The sequence below is a fragment of the Tamandua tetradactyla genome, chromosome 4 (genome assembly GCF_023851605.1).
Source record: "Tamandua tetradactyla isolate mTamTet1 chromosome 4, mTamTet1.pri, whole genome shotgun sequence".
NCBI classification, from domain to species: domain Eukaryota; kingdom Metazoa; phylum Chordata; class Mammalia; order Pilosa; family Myrmecophagidae; genus Tamandua; species Tamandua tetradactyla.
Window position 1 is genome coordinate 160,858,966 of NC_135330.1, and position 17,419 is coordinate 160,876,384.

General features: G+C 32.6%; 1 long non-coding RNA gene across 3 annotated transcripts in view; it reads left to right on the plus strand.

Moving 5' to 3' along the window:
• Nucleotides 1-6,151: 6,151 nt before the first annotated feature.
• The window catches only part of LOC143679484 (uncharacterized), a 263,205-nt gene continuing 251,937 nt past the window's right edge, over nucleotides 6,152-17,419 (plus strand). For all 3 annotated transcript variants that reach the window (XR_013173794.1, XR_013173795.1, XR_013173793.1), the window contains exon 1: nucleotides 6,152-6,392. This is a non-coding gene — a long non-coding RNA (uncharacterized LOC143679484). The remainder of the gene's footprint in view (nucleotides 6,393-17,419) is intronic.

Genomic DNA, 17,419 nt, shown 5'->3' on the forward strand with positions numbered 1-17,419 from the left:
CAAGCTCATAGCACCCCCCCCCCTTTTTTTTAAGACTCTGGTCTTAAAAAAATTGTGTGATTTTTCTCAAGAGAACCTACATAGACCCAAGGTTTAGTTCTCTAGAGTGGCATGGGGTAATTTCCCAAAGAAAAGTTTGCCTCTAACCCACTGACACTTAGTTAAGTTTACCAGTCCAGAAGTTCCATTTTCATTAAGGACATGCAGTCTCAGTTTTTAAAGTCGCTTTTCTAAAATACGAAAAGAATCAAAGATTGCCAAACCTTTGAAGAAAGTCTTCAATATGGAAGGCAAATCAAAACAGATAGAAAAAAGAAATTCAGAAATAACAGATATAATATAAGGAGGAGAGGAAAGGCTAAAATGTAAAAGAAAAGAAATGCTAGAGACAATATATTTGGAAACAGATTTCTTGAGCTGAAAGGAACCAACACTTTCATAAAGCAAAAATGATATCATTAAAGAAATAGAAAATACAAGCTATTGAAGTGTTTAAAAATACAACAAATAATCAACAAAAGTATAAGCAGATAAATTCAAAGAAAATAAGAAAGAGTTTCTTAGAGGATAAATCCAAGAGGTTCAATATTCATTTAATAGGATTTCTAAAAAAAAAAAAAAAAAAAAGTTAATTAGAAATAAAATAGAGGGAAATATAGTATCTATGAAATAATACTAAAAATTTCCCTGAAGTTAAGGATGTGTTTTGTTTGAAAGGTCCCATCAGCCCACTCAATTGAGAAGAACATTAAAAAAAACTGAAGGAAGATGACCATCAACTACAAATTTATACCCACTTTATTCACAAATAAAGGAGACAATAATATAATGACATTTTTCAGACATGCAGAACATAAAAAAAATTAGCATCCATGTACCATTTCTTGGGAGCTTGCTTGAAGACATGCATCTGAAAAACAAAGAACTAAACCAATGAAGAAGTAGATAGCCAAGCCGAATTTTAAGACAATAGCTGTGCATCCCCCCGAGGGTATTTTTAATTGGGAAGTGGAGCAAAACTTATTTTCCTACCTAAAACCTCTCTATGAGTGAACTTTAACTTTTGCTGCCAGTACCTTTATTTCATACTCTTAATAAAATCACTGACCTGACACAGAAAATACATTTTAAGTGGAACTTCTGAGAAAGAAATGGTGGGCTGAGGGTCATTACTGCAGAAATTTCTGCATTATGGTAAAATCGTTGTGACTCATTTAAATCCTTTGAGAAGCTGTTGCTTATTGTTGTATAATAAAGAATTTGGCTGCTCTTTGTCCACTTATTACACATTTATAGCTTTGTTGTGATGGTAATGTGCTTAGAACTAAGCCATATATTCAGCTGCTTGTATATAATTCAGCAGCAGCCACATTTTATTAGAGCTTTTTGAGCTTCCACAAGCTACTCTTTAACTTTTCAGAGGCTTAAAAGAGTAAATAGATGGCAAAATATTATGCCATAATTGTTAGAGATATTTCAGAGAATTGTCTTGGTGTTTATGAATTCTGATAGGATTGAATGGTAGGTTAGTACAGGTGCCATTTGATATTGTTTTTTAATTGTTTCTCTTTTCTTCCCCCACAGGAATTTTATTTTTAGAGTTACTCTGGAGCTATAAATATGATTTATGAGTTTTAAAATTTACAAGTTAAAGATAATGTGATAAATTATACATGATATTTGTCACTAGCTTATTTAGAGGAGGAGATCACTGTATTATATACTATGAACAAATATTAATTTAAATCTTCAAAGAACATTGAAACAATTTCAGTGTTATTTTATGTATTTTCCCTTCTTACTGTTTATATCTACCTCTTTACTTATGCTAAGTTTTAATTTTGGGATTTCTGCTCTATGGTTTTCTCCTCCTTATCTTTATTTCTCTCAGTATTTGGAGATCAGAAGTACCTTAAATAACCACTACACTTTTTAAATGATCCACTAAATCAATGAGCTCTCCAAAAATGTAGCCAACTCAAAAGATATAGCTAGATAATTTTTATATATAAAAATAAAAAATAGACCTAAAATTTTATATTAAAATATATAGGGGTTACCCCTTTACTTGAGAACAAAGGCTGTTTTATTCACCCTGTTTCATCAGGTCCTGGAACAATGAGTGGCACTTAGTAGATTCTCAAAATTACATTGATTAATGGGGAATAAAACCATCAAGACATTTTTTCACAATCTATTTCAAAATTATATATTTCATATATTCTTGCAAAATTAATGGACATATAATTCATCATGGTATTCTATTTTCATAATTAAGATGTTCTTACAAAATACAACATCAATAGAGAGGTGCTAAGGTGTGATAGAAAAGTGAAGATCCCTTATGCTGGGATAGCCAAGGGTTAGAACTCGCTAGTTCCGTAGCTTTGGGCAAGTTAATTATTCTTTCCAAATATAATTTCTTATAGGGTAAAAATTGGAATACTAGTGCCTATCTTATAAGATTGTTATGAGACTGAGAGATAAATTATGTTTAAGATTTAAAAGAAATTTCAGATATTTGGAAACTGTGTAGATAGGAATCTAGTTTGAATTACATACAATCTAATAAAGTGTCTCTTTTAGAAGAGGTTAATTCAGGATAAGAATTATTGAGCGATTTTCCCCTTTTCCATGCTTTTTCATGGTGCATTTTATCTCTTTGCTTGCAAAGAAAATTTCAAGGGTGAGACAATCAGTTCATGTGGCCATTAAGTGTTTCTTTTAATGCTCCCTCTTCAATATAGTCAATACAAATGCTAATTAGTTCTAATCGTTTTGGAGAACACCTGCCAGTCCATTAATAGATGCAGAGACCCCTAAAGCGTCCCTCAGAATATAGGATAATTTAATTCCCCCTGAGATGAATTTGACTCTATCATTAAGAGGTAAAAATCTTTAGAATTAGACTAAATGTTCTATTTTAACACCTGTAAAAACATATAGATCCAGATATACATATTCTTCCAGAGTTTTCATGGTAAAATGCTAAATAGAAATTCCCAAAAGGTGGATTTCTGCCACCTATTGTTCTTGAGAATAAATGCAATTTACTGTAAATACTGTATAAGAATACCAAAGAACCAATTGGTGTTGTTTTACCTTTGGTAATTTTCTTAGTGAATTGTACAGATTAAATTTAAACAATAAATACTATGATTTGTTGATTTTAAATATCTGATATAATACTAAATATATAATTTGTTATAATGTTAAAAATAAGAATTTTTAAGTGTCTGTTATGTTTTAGCAGTTTATTGGTTTTCATCTATTATGTACCTGAGAATCGCCAGCTTTAATCCTGATTCAATCTTATGAGAGAAATCGTCTTAATCCAATATTGTAGGGTAGATACTTTGATTAAATTATCTCCACGGAGATATGACATGCCAAATTGTTGGTGTGACCTTGTTTACATGGAGATATGATTACACTCATTCCAAGAGGGTCTTGATTAGTTTAGTGGAATCCTTTAAAAGAGGAAACATTTTGTAAAGAAACTTCAGAGCTGACAGAAATGACAGAGAAACAACAGAAGCCTCAGAGCCAACAGAAACTTGTCAGCAGAACTGACACAGATGCGGACACATGTAGAGAAAGAGACATTGGTATTTGGAGATACCTAGAGCCCAGCAGACATTGCCAGGAAATGTTAAGCAAGCCAGATACTGGAGAGAACCAAGGGAAGCCAAGAAATGAAGGCCAGCCCCAGAGAAGCAAAGCGAGGAATCCCTATAGGAACAGAGGCTGAAAATATGGAACCCAGGAACAAGGGAGCAGCATATCTTCCTAGCTGATGGTTCCTACCCACCAGCCTTTCTTCAATTAAGATATCTTTCCCTGGATGCCTTCGTTTGGACATTTCCATAGGCTTAGAACTGTAAACTTGCAACCTATTAAATTCCCCTTTATAAAAGCCATTCCAGTTCTGATATATCACATTCAGGCAGCTTGCAAACAAACACAAGTAGTATTATTGGCATGTCCAGATTTTAGAAAAACACAGTATCTGTGAAAGCAACAGTGTGTGTAACTATATGCTTGTGTTAATGGGGTAAGGTTTTATGCAATTAGTCAAATCCAAATATATACATATATGTAATTTTGGGTTAGAGACAGGCTACCAGGAATATTGCAAATTTATTTTATTGCCCATTTCTCCTAAAATTTTACAGCATCTCTACATCCTTGAAGTTGAGAAAAGGAACATCATAAATGATCAACTAAAGCTGGCTAGGGTCAGCAATATTTCTTATCTATCTGGCAGAAAAGTCTATTACCATTCACTAGTGAAAATTTATGAATTCACCAGACCCATTTTATGTGCTTCTTTGACAGAAATTCTTGCTTTAAACTCTATAATCTACATTTCTAAAAAAAGATCTTAAAATGGTAGAAATTTAATTTAATTTATCATGGACTTATAGCCTGAACTATGGGAAAAAGAGATTTAATAATTATACATATATTTCTCCAATAGAGGTTTCCCACTATTAATAGAATTAATCTTGGCTTTTCCCTTATTAAATATATTAAATTATACATATACACAATATGTAAGATGTATCTTTTTCTAATCTAAACAGACTACATTAAATCTATAATTAAAGGAGCCATCAAATTTACCAATTTTTTTGGACCATTCAGGCAAAAGCATTGAAGCTATTTTCAAGAGAGAATCTTCAACCTGACCCCAAGAACTTTTTAATATATATGAGTGGTGCTCTTTCAAAAATTACTGGAGCTAAATTGAACATTTCTATCATATCTAAATGTCAGCCGCTATTCATAGCTGCCATGTAATCTTTTGGGTTGTCTAGCTCAGGATTATTGCTTTATTGCCACTATGAGTACAAAATGTTTTATACTTTGTCTCATGTTATTTCAGAGTAATGGAAGATGTGCTGAATTGAAAGGATTATGTACCTAGAAAACCCCTATTCTAACTGTGATCCCATCTTGTGGTAGCAACCTTTTCTTTTAATCTGCATTCAATAATGCAGGTTGGAATATTTTGATTAGATTGTCTCCACAGAGATGTGATTATCCCAGTTGTGGGTATTAACCTTGAACAGAGGGAGATGTGACTCCATCCGTTCCAGGTAGGTCTTGATTAGCTTATTGGACTCCTTTAAAAGAGGAAGCATTTTGGAGAGAGCGCAACACGAGAGAGCCATGAAAGAGCAACAGAAACCACGAGAGCTCACACAGCCAGAGACCTTTGGAGATGAAGAAGGAAGACACCCCTGGGGGAGCTTCATGAAACAAGAAGCCTGTAGAGAAAGTCAGCGGACATTGCCATGTTCGCTGTGAGTCTTGTCAGTTGAGAAATGCTGAACATCATCGGCCTTTCTTGAGTGAAGGTAACCTCTTGTTGGTATCTTAATTTGAACATTTCTATAGACTTGTTTTAATTGGAACACTTTCTATAGAACTGTAAACTTGCAACTTGATAAATTCTCCCTTTTGAAAGCTGTTCGATTCCTTGTATATTATATTCTGACACCTAGCAAATGAGGACAGGAGAACAATGCCTATGGCACTACAGCAGAAAGGAATCTCCAATTGGTGAACCTGCCTTGCAGCAACAAATTTAATTATGCAATTGGATATATAAGAGGAGATTAAAATTGATGCTGTCACCAAGTATGAGATTCTACAGTATCAAACAAAGTTTGCAGGAATTAAAGAGGCACTGCTGTTTTACTACAGTTCCCAGAATTTGAGGCATTGGTGTATTGAGGCAAGACAATGCAAACCCCTGGTCATCTGGTGGGGCTGACTTTCAAGAATCTGCTGGCTGGTGGAGAATCTAGCATATTTTGTTTTGAATTGTGACAAATGTACAAAAGCTAACATCTACAATTTCAGGCTATACAACCAGATATAAAGATATAAATAAATCCATAATAATCAAGAGTCAATCACAGGAGGATGTTGACAAAATCGAAGTCACTAAACAAGTTTTTAAATGTATTTATGCTGGCCTGAAACTGTTATGTATCCCAGAAAAGCCATGTTCTTCTAATCCAATTTGTGGGGTCAGACCTATTGTTGGGTGTGACATTTAGGTTGTTGTTTCCAAGGAGATGCAACCCACCCAGTTGTGGGTGGAACCTTTTGATTGTGACCTCACTCATTAGGGGGAGGCTCTTAATCTACTTACTGGAGTTCTATAACTGGGAGATCTTTTGGAGAAAGCACAGATGCTTGGAGATAGACTTGACTTGGGAGATGCTAAACAAGGACCCTACAAGGACCTAGAACCTGAAGAGACCCAAGAGAAGCTAAGAGAAGAAATTCAGAGTTTTCCCAAGAGAACCTAAGAAGGGACCCCTAGATGCTTAGAGAGAAAGCCACTGGAATCAGAGGCTAAAAGCAAGGAACATGGAGTAAGTACCAGTAAATGCTAGCCACATGAGTTCCAGCTGACAGAAGTGTTCCAGATCTGGCCTCATTTCCTCTGAGAAGGTATCCTCTATTGATGCCTTAATTTGAACATTTTTCTTGGTCTTAAAATTTTAATTTGTAACTTAATACATCCCCTTTATAAAAGCAAATCCATTCTGATATATCACATTTTGGAAACCTTGGAAGCTGAAAAAGTAGTCTATAAATCTAGAGTAGATAAGCTCACTGTTTGTAAAAACTCCACCAAAGAAGTTGGATGGAGACAAAATTAGATGTTAAAATTATTCCCTTTTCTAGGCCTATTTAATAAAGGTCAGCACCATTTTATTTATTCCAAGGTCTCTACATTTTTCTATAATTTCTTGACAAGGAAATGCTGCTTTTCAGTTCATGATTAAAATAATTTGAGAAAATTTTACTTCTTAGTTTGTCCAAGCATCCTTGGGTTGACCATGATCTACTGTTCATCACTATTGTCATATTCTTAAAAGAGATTTTTGCCCATTAGCATTATTTTTGTCACTCATGATTATTAGTTATTTAAATATTAAGTATTGGTTCATTTGATTGCCCATATGAAAAATGCAAATTTTATCTTTATAAGGCTATACACATTTTACCCAATTTTTGTACCCATATTGTACATATTAATTTCATACTTTCTACCCCTTGTCTCTATAGTTTAGTGAAGTTTACTTTTGTACATTTAAACAAGATGCTGTTTGATCTTTCAGTTTTGTGGCCCACATCTTAATTTTTCTGTCAAAAATATAATTGGCTGATTAATTTAGCTAATTGAGAGGAACATCTTACATGATTAGGAAAGATAAATTTCCTGTGTTTACTATAATCTCAAAACTTCAAGTCAAATAGTGTGATCCTTGACCTTTACTATGTTACTGCTATTCACAATTTGTTGTTGTTTTTCTCTCTTTTCATTTTAATTTTATCTCAAGGATTTTTTTTAAAAGTCCCTCTCTCTTCTTTTGTGTTTATCTTCCCATCCATATTTTTGTCTTCTACATATTGTCATTATATAAGAGTGATTAGCCACTGGTATATTTAGTTGTACTTGAAACTAAATATGTTGCTGATGCTGGTTAAAGAAAAAAGGAAAATATTTCTTTAAATATGCTGATTGTTTATAAAATATAAAGTTAGACTTCTGGTTTCCTAATGACTCAGATGGAGTAGCATTCTTTTATTCTCTGCTAAGAAAGAAATCTGATTCTAGCCTTCTCTTCTGAAGTAAATTATGTTTATTACAGTTCTCTATTATAGCATTAATTTAATAGGATGTATTTAAAATTCAATTTTAAAATGTTCTTCCATTTCTAGGACAAAATATTTAATGAGTGTTTCTTATTAAGAATGTAGATCTTTGTGCACTATTGTTTTACGTATAATTGGTTTTATAATGTAATTATAATTTAGATAGGAATATCAAACAATCATAGACTTCAGCAATGAAAGGGATATTTATGTACCCAATCTAATGTTGGAGAAGGGGAAGGATATATTTATAAAGAAGACTTTCATACTAATATAATACCATTTTTTAACAAAGGACCTATGTAAGTAAGTAACCTATGTAAGTAATCTATATAATAAAAATTAAACCTCTGTTTAGAGAGTACAATATAAGGAAGTAGGTATTATATATGCAAATAGAAAAAAAATCCGAAGAAAATATGCATTGGAGAGAGATGAAACTGTGATTAGGGTTAGTTCCCCTCAATTCTTTGAATATTTCAATATTATAGTTGTTTGAGTAGTCACTAAATGCTAGTTCAATATGAATATTTAAGATAATTATTTTCATCGTTTAATTTTATTTATTTCTAAGTAAGATAATTATTTTCATCGTTTAATTTTATTTATTTCTAAGTATGTGGTACTGTTCTTTGTAAAGTCATTCTTTTAAAATTTTTTGAGGATTAGATATTTTCTATTAGTAAATTTCAACTCAGTGCATATAGTTACAATTAAATTAGTAAATTTTGAATATGTAACTTAAGTCAAGTTTTATTTAGTAATCTAAAGTGTTTATGATGAAATTAGCACAGTTGAATTTCCTATCGGAGAAAACCAATAAGATCAAATTACCTAGGTTGTACAGCAAGGCTCCCAGTATTTCTCATGTGGAAGTATTTTCTTGTCTTGATTACTTTAACTGTTGTCTTTGTCTAGCAGCTGTCTCAATACATTGACCTCTCTTTTTGGTTGTCATCTTATACATCATGTTATGTAGTCGTAGTGATATAAATCTACTCTTTCATTAATGTGAGATATAATACATTTTCTGTTCTTTGCTTGCTTATTATAATATCCATGAAAACATTCTATACCTAAAACCTTGATTAACCTGAGGGAACTGACATCATTCTTTGAAGACCCTGATCATGACTTTTTTCACTAGTTCACATGATAGTTGAGTAAACTTTAGTTTCTGCCTTATTGTCTTTTTAACAATAGCAATTGTATAAAAATAAAGGACTTTGTTTCTTCCAATTTGCTGTATAAACATTAACATTGCATAGAATTAACATTACATTAACATAGAATTAGATTCTATGCCTCTTTCTTCTAAATATACATGCGTTAGGCATTCCTTTATTTGTTTTCATGTGACTGTATTTTAAAACACGAGTACTTTTTTTTTTTTTTTTTTTTTTTTTTTTACATGGGCAGGCACCGGGAATCGAACCCGGGTCATTGGCCATGGCAGGCAAGCAAGCTCTTACCTGCTGAGCCACTGTGGCCTGCCCACGAGTACTCTTTTAATAACAGCTTTATAATTAACACCCCATGTAATTTATCCATTTAAAATATCCAGTTCAGTTTTCTTTAGTAGATTCACAGTTTTGTGCATATACAGCCACAATTTTAAAACATTGTCATAACACCAAAAAAAAAAAAAAAAAAACACCTTGTGCTCTTGTGCAGTTACTACCCTTTTCCCCTCCCAAGCCCTACTACTTTCTCGCTACATGGATTTGCCTATTCTAGACTCTCTATAAATGGAATCATAAAGTATGTGACCTTTTGTGTCTGTTTCCTTTCACTTACTATAAGGTTTTCAAGGTTCATCCATGTTGCAGCATGTATCAGTATGTCATTCTTTTTTATGGCTAAAGGATATTTCAGTTTATGGATATACCATATTTTGTTTTATCCATTTATCGTTTGATGGACATTTCAGTTGCTTCCATTTTTGTCTACTATTCATAATACTGCTATAAGTATTTATGTTAAGTTTTGGTGTAAACTTATGTTTTCATTTCTGTTGCATATATACCTAGTAGTGGAATTGCTGGATTAGGGGATAACTCTGTGTTTCAATTTTTGTGTACTGCTAGATTGATTTCCAAAGCGGATGTACCACATTACATTCCCATCAATGGTGTATGAGTGTTCTAGTTTCTCACATTTTCACTAACATTTGGCTGTTTTCTCTATTTGATTATAGCAAGACTAGTGAGTGTGTACTGGTATCTCATTGTGTTTTTGATTTCTCTGATGGCTGATGATATTGAACATCATCATCATCTTTGGAGAAGTGTCTACTCAGATTCTTTGCCCAGAAACATCTGAATAAGCTATTATAATTTATATATCTTACCTTATTTTTATTGTAATTTAAGGGAATTGCATTTAATAATATGAGCTCTATTATATTTAAATTATATTTAGGCTGGATTTCCACCTGCCAATGATTTGCTTTCAGATATGTTAAATTATCTCAGTATGAATTTTACTTTAACAACCATTTATTTTTATCCTATCTGAAAGGTAAACTAAAATAAGTATTTTCATATTAACTCTCCTAATATTTCTACCTATGTAAGGGAAAAAACTTTTACTTTTTTTTCTTTTAGTGTTTTGTATATCATATAATTAAAAATAGATTTTCATAGTTTTGGAAATGGAAATTCTTTTATTCATTTTATTTTTTGATATTGTAAACATTCATCACAACAATGACCGAGCACCTCCTTGATATCAATGCCTGATATTGCAGGTTGTAGTTAGTTGGTATCAATATTATTAATGAGATTTTAAAATCATTTTTATAAAAAGAGACGGACAAATCTAAACCCTTTTCTCACTTTTCAAAATGAAGGATGTGCAAACATCACTGAATAAGGTCCTGACTTTTTTTTTTTTTTGACTAAAATACTCACCAATCATTTTTGAGATGGTATGTGAAGCATCTATCAATTTTCCCTTATCTAGATATTTTCTTTTTCTTTCTGACAGCACTCTTCAAATTTAGCTTTGGGAACCACCCTTACCCCTCTCAGCCCATGCAGTATAGATGGGAATGATTTTAGCCCTGTCTCTTAGTAGGGGAACAGGTTCCACAAAAGCATTTTATTCCTTTGGGCACAGTAGTTGCTTTAGAGACAAGCTAGTTATCTAAGCCAGGCAAATATTCTAGGATTTTTGCTGGACTAATGGAAAAAGAGTCTTTATCTACACACGTTGCTAAGATTATGGTTTGTAAGCCTGGAGCTTTTCTCGAATATCTTGCATGTTACAGGATGAACACACCGGAAATAAATCCATCAAGGTAGACACCAGTGCTCTGATAATGAAAAAGACTGACTCCTGATGGTATTGTCTGAATTGCCATATGAGACCCCTGGACTTATACTAGTTGACAAATTATATGTTATTACTTTATTTGATTAAACTTGGTTACTACCCTTACAATCAAAATGATCTTGAAAGACAAAGTTTGAGACTCTTTAAAAACAATCAAAATGTGAATGAAAGACATAAGAAAATTTAAAGACTAATAAATATTTCAATAGATTTTAGTTCTGTTTATAAGGCTTAAGCATTAAATGAAATACCTATAGCTAGAAGAAGAAAACATTATTTTATTACCATATTTAAATTAAATATATTCTTAAATACATAAAGTTCAGCTGTTACATCTTAGTCAAGAATCAGTGCATTGCAATATGTTTAGAGAAATATTCTCTCCATTATCACTGAGGTATACCCAGATAATTTAAATATCAGATATGAGAAACTGACTTTAAAAATTCTTCTCTAATATTTGATTCCACTGCAGAATGATTTATATATTTTTTTCTTAAGAATATATATTCTGTTGTTCCTTCATAATATTATTTAGCAAACTTTTTCTAATGAAAAAAAAATTACTTAGGGTGGGCCACAGTGGCTCAGGAGTCAGAGCTCTCACCTGCCATACTGGAGACCCAGGTTCGATTCCCAGTACCTGCCCATGCTAAAAAAAAAAAAAAAAAAAAAAAAAAAAATTAGTTAATTGTCCTCAGTCAATATGAAGCAATTGCTTTTATTTGACTTCAGTGTTTCTGCGATTAGTCACCTTAAATTCATCAAGTTCACTAAATTTATATCTCTCATCAATATTTGGCATCTCTAGAAACAAATAAAAGGAGACAAATGTATTTGCAAGGAAGAAATCTGTGCATCCTAAAATGTGTGTGGATGAAGACATACCCTATAGACTCTCCATGAGAAGGATTGTGGAATGAAATTAAGTTGAGAAGAAAGCAATAGGTTGGAAGAGAAGAAAGCTCTGCAGGGTGAAGGAGGTTTCAATAAAGTTGAAATGCAATGTTCTTTGTATGAAAAGCTTGAGAGGATAAGATTTTATGATCAGAAATTGGACAATCAGGGTCGCAGATTTCTGAGTTGAAACAGTTTACAGAAATGATAGTTCATTGAATAGATTGGATATAAATTGTTGAAGTGCATAATGGTAAAAATGGAATATGACAGCTCTTTTTTGGAACATGGCTTCAAAATCATCGTATTAGATATTTTTATTTCTGAAGGATTGGCTATGACTACAGTGATTTTAGAGAGTGAAATGGAATGTGTCATTTTACATTCTGAAAATAAAGACTAACTTACAACTGAGTTTTGAAGTTGTCATCTCTACATGGAAAATGCATATGTCTTTGAGATGGCTGTACTTTGTTTTCATCTAAAAGTAGAGAGGTTATAAAAATTGTCTTAAAAATATTCCCAAGGCAAGTATGCTGTTTGAATGATTTCTATTATAAAATGTTCTGTGGCTTATTTACTAGTTCCTGAAAAGAAGATATCATCTTATCAAATAAAACTTTCTGAACTCAAGTGCTGCCATTACAGAGCTATTATAGCCAATGAAATAGTAGAAAAATCAGAAGTCCATTCAGTTTCATGGAGTCTTCCTCCCACCACCCAGGTTAAATCCAGCTTTCTTTGGGATAGTATCTAAATTATTTTGAATGATGAAAGCATCAGCCTCAAAACCTAATCTTACAGACTATCCCTACCATGCATCCATATTACTGTATGTGTTCAGAAATTGATTCTCAAATTAATGACTTATGTTTTCCTGTTTTATTTTCCTTCAGCTTTTTAACATTGTTTTCTCAAACTACCTAAGTGTGATTTACTTCACGTTTTCCCCCAAAGGTCCTCTTAAAGTAATGATCACTACTTATGTTTGAAATAAACTTCATGAAATATATTCATGTTATAGAAAAGTCATCTAAAATCTAAGTCAAGTCCCATTTAAACTGTTGTTGATCTTTTTTAGGCTATGTCAGAAATTGTGCTTCATGCCTAAAAGATAAAGCCTCAGGCACAAAAATAGACCATAGGTCCTTATGTTAAACAAAGTTGACCAAATACTAGGAATAGAGTTGTCTTTACATGACAACCTACTATCTCATGCCTTTATATTCAAGACTCCATATGATAGTAATATTAGAGCTTGAAGATTCTATGTGTTAAATTTAATTTCTTACTATTATATATTTTATTTAATAATATTCCAATAATTTGACCAAGTATTTTACTTTACAAATCCAGCATTTTCTGAGTCTCAGTATTATTTTTTGTCCAGAGTTTTTTCTGATTTTTTTCAATAAGCTTTGCTTTACAGTTATACCAAAATGTAAACTTTCCCTTAGCTCTGTTCTTAAGGCTTACTTCAGAAATGATCCTCTTTATAAGCCTATATTCACCTTAGACTTAATCTGACCTTCTATTACAAATCATTTATTTCATTTTAATTTCTGTTGCAACTCTAGAAACGCATTTCTCACAGACATTGTACAATTGCATATTTTGAACCACAGCTAAATTCTGTACTTCTTCTCTTCTGTCTGTCTTGATCATATTATGGCTTATTATTTTGATCAGGTGATCCATTTCCTAATTCCAATTGTAAATTCACCTTTGACAGAGTATAATCTTCCCATCTCAATGTGAGTAAACTATAGGAAATTTTCTAATTTCAATATGTAAATTGAAGAGAAGCCAGAGTTGACTTAGGAGCCTATTACAGTTGTCTAGAGAAGAGGTTAGGGTGACATGGGTTACTATTGTTTACTGAGGTGTAGGAAAGCCTGGTGTCAAATAATATGAATGATTCTTTATGTGCTTTGAAGACTGTAAAGTCTAATACAAAAATAAATATCTAGTGTCTTAATATTGCATATGTTTACCAAAAAATTTTGAATATTGTTTATTTACTATCAAATAAAATGTTAGCACCATCTATAAAATCTACAAATAAGATGGATCTCTGCCTCACTAATGGTGCCTTAACTACATGTAGTCACGATGTTGTTTTCCTTACATAATCCTTTTTTTGCACGTTTTAGTATCTTTGTTTATAGCATTTCCCTTTTTAATGTTTTTTTAATTGTGAAATATAACATATATACACAAAAAGCAATAAATTTCCAAGTACATTTTAACAAGTAGTCATAGAATAGATTTTAAAGTTTGGTATGGGTTTCAGTTCCACAATTTTTCATGTTTTCTTCTAGCTGCTCCAAGACACTGGAGACCAACAGAAATATCAATATAATGATTCAGCAGTCAGACTCATTCGTTCAATCCTATCTTTTCTGTTATACTCCTTGTTCTAGCTGCCGGAATGCAATATACCAGAAACGGAATGGCTTTTAAAAAGGGGAATTTAATAAGTTGCTGGCTTACAGTTCTAAGGCCGAGAAAATATCCCAACTAAAGCAAGTCTATAAAAATGTCCAAGCTAAGGCAGAAAAATACCTTGGTTTAAGAAGGCCGATGAAGTTCAGGTTTCTCTGTCAAGTAGAAAGGCACATGGCAAACATAATCAGGGTTTCTTTCTCATCTGGAAAGGCACAGGGCAAACACTCATCTGCTAGCTTCCTTTGCAGCTCCCTGAGAGGCATTTTCCTTCTTCATCTCCAAAAGTCGTTGGCTGGTGAACTCTGCTTTGTGGTGTTGTGGTGTTCTCTGCTCTCTCTGAATCTCCCACCTATCTCTCTTATTGTTCTCCAACATTCTTCCTCATTTATAGGATTCCATTAAGGTAATCAAGACCCACCTGGAATGGGTGGAGACACAGCTCCACCTAATCCAATTTAACACCCACTATTGAGCAAGCCACATCTCAGTGGAGATAATCCAATTAAAATTTCCAACATACAGTGCTAAATAGGGATTAGAAGAAATGGCTGCCATTACAAAATGGAATTAGGATTAAAACATAGCTTTTCTAGGGTAAATAAACCTTTTCAAACTGGCACATTCCACCCTTTGGACCCTAAAAAGTGACATATTTTCCTCATGCACAAAGTACATTAATTCCATCACAATATCAGAAAACATCAAAGCATTTCAGTAACAATCAAATGCAATACAAGGTTAAAACCAGTACAAAGTCTCATCAAAGTTAATAACAGGCCTGGTTTGTTCTCAGGCAAAATTATCCTCTGGCTCTGGACCTATGAAATTCAAACAAATTATTTGCTGCCAATATATAAAGGAGAAATAGTCATAGGATACATATGCCCATTTCTAGAGGGTAGAAGGAACACAGGGCTCACTGGACCCCAGCAGTTTTGAAAGTCCATTAGATTTCAAAGTCAAAAGTCATTTATCTTTGGGTCTTTCAAAAGCAGCAGTCCCACCCTTTCCAAGAGGCTATGAAGGGCCCACCTCGCTCTGAATGCAATCTTGGGGGACGTTGGGAGACCACCTTTTTCTCACCTTTTCAAACCGCACACTCCTCTTCCCTCTTTTTCTTTTTCTTTTTGTGCAAAATAACATATCTACAAAAAAAGCAATAAATTTCAAAGTACATCACAGCAATTAGTTGTAGAACAGATTTAAAAGTTTGGTATGGGTCACAATTCTGCAATTTTAAGTTTTTATTTCTAGCAGCTCTAAGGTACTAAAGACTAAAAGAAATATCAATATAATGATTGAGCACTCATACTCATTTATTAAACCCTACCTTCTCTGTGTAACTCCACTATTACCTTTGATCATTCTCCCTCTCTTTAGAAGCATTTGGGCTATGCCCATTCTAACTTTTTCATATTGGAAGGGGCTGTTAATAACGTGGAATAGGAGGATGGAACTAGCTGATGTTCTGGAAAACTGGCTCCTCTACATTTCAAGTATTTCCCTTTTTAACTTGGGTTCTATTTTTTGTGTGTGATTATCTCATCTTCATGAAAAAATGGGCCCTACATTGGTAATTTATTTTCTTATTTAGTACAAAGTGAGTAGACCCCATTTATAGTGAATTAGTCTTTAAGTAATTGTAACATCTTTGATCATCCCATTGGTTTTGAGATAATAATGTAGGTTCAAAAGTTATTTTCCTTTTTAGTTGCAAGGAATATTTTATACTACATTTTTTTCTACTGATCCTGAAGTAGTAACCTTGTGGTGGGTAGGTTTAGAAAGGCATCATTCATTCAGAACTAAAGCCCTTTGAATCTAATTTTTTTCTCCATTGGCTTGCTGGCGAGATAGTTCTGAAATATTTTGTTCTCTGTACAACATCAATAACTAAGATATATTCATTGAATCCATTCATTAGCATCATGTGTATAATTATGTCAATGGGAAAGTGTTTAAATATGTGGTGGTAAGAGGGAGAATTTAACTGTTTGTCTCAATACTGAGTTTGAAACCCAGCTATAAAAAGAGATTGCTATGTCCTTTTCCTGTAAGCCACCCATAATCTTGACCAACCATTTTGTCACTAGGTATTATTGTCACAAGGGAGACTTGCAAAGGGGTGGAGAAACTCATTCCAGTTTCTTAATACTTCCTGGAAGAACAAGTAAAACTTATGCTGGAATTGGAGAGTCAGCCCTTTATATGTAAAACAATCTTTTTTAAATATAAAATTCAATGATAAGCCTAGAAACAGTACTTATACCTATATAATCAGAGTTAAGTTTTCACATCTAGATTTCTTTCTATTAAAGTATATTTTTCTTTTAAATAAATCTCAAATTTTCTATTGCAGTTTATTATAGTCAGACAGAATATAATGTTTTTAAACTTTTTAACAGTGGTTTTCAACATTGATTTTTAAATTAGTTCATCTTAATTATAAAAGATTCGGTACACTAACTCTAATCTTTTCATTAACTGCTTAGAAAAAAATCTCCAAATGTCTGTGGTAAAATCCATACTCAGATAATGATGGGATGTAAATATTTCACTTTCAATTTTTTGCCAAGCTGGGTCATGATTCTTCCACAAGGACATTGCTTGTCCTGTGTAGGATCAGTAAAGGCCAGCAGCATACTTAGACTTGTACAAGACATCATGCAAAATCAAACAAGTACAATAAATCATCTAAGTCACATGGTGTGACCTAATTTGACTATGTATTAAAATCTAATAATTTTGAAGAAAATTAAATGAAGACCAGTTTTCTGAAGTTTTTATTAATAATAGGTTGAATACCTCACAGTTGACAAAATACATGCATATATGTGTACTATATATGTATGTGTACTATATATGTATGTGTGCACATGCATGTATATATAAAATCTTACTTGGTTCTTATGAGAATCCCATGAGGTAGGTATTATTTGAGATAGGTATTATGAAGAAATTAAGATGAGATAAATATCTTATCTAAGACTGGAGTATTCTTATCTATGTCACTACTTTCTGCCTTTTATAGTTCTTCTTTAATAGTTTTTATATT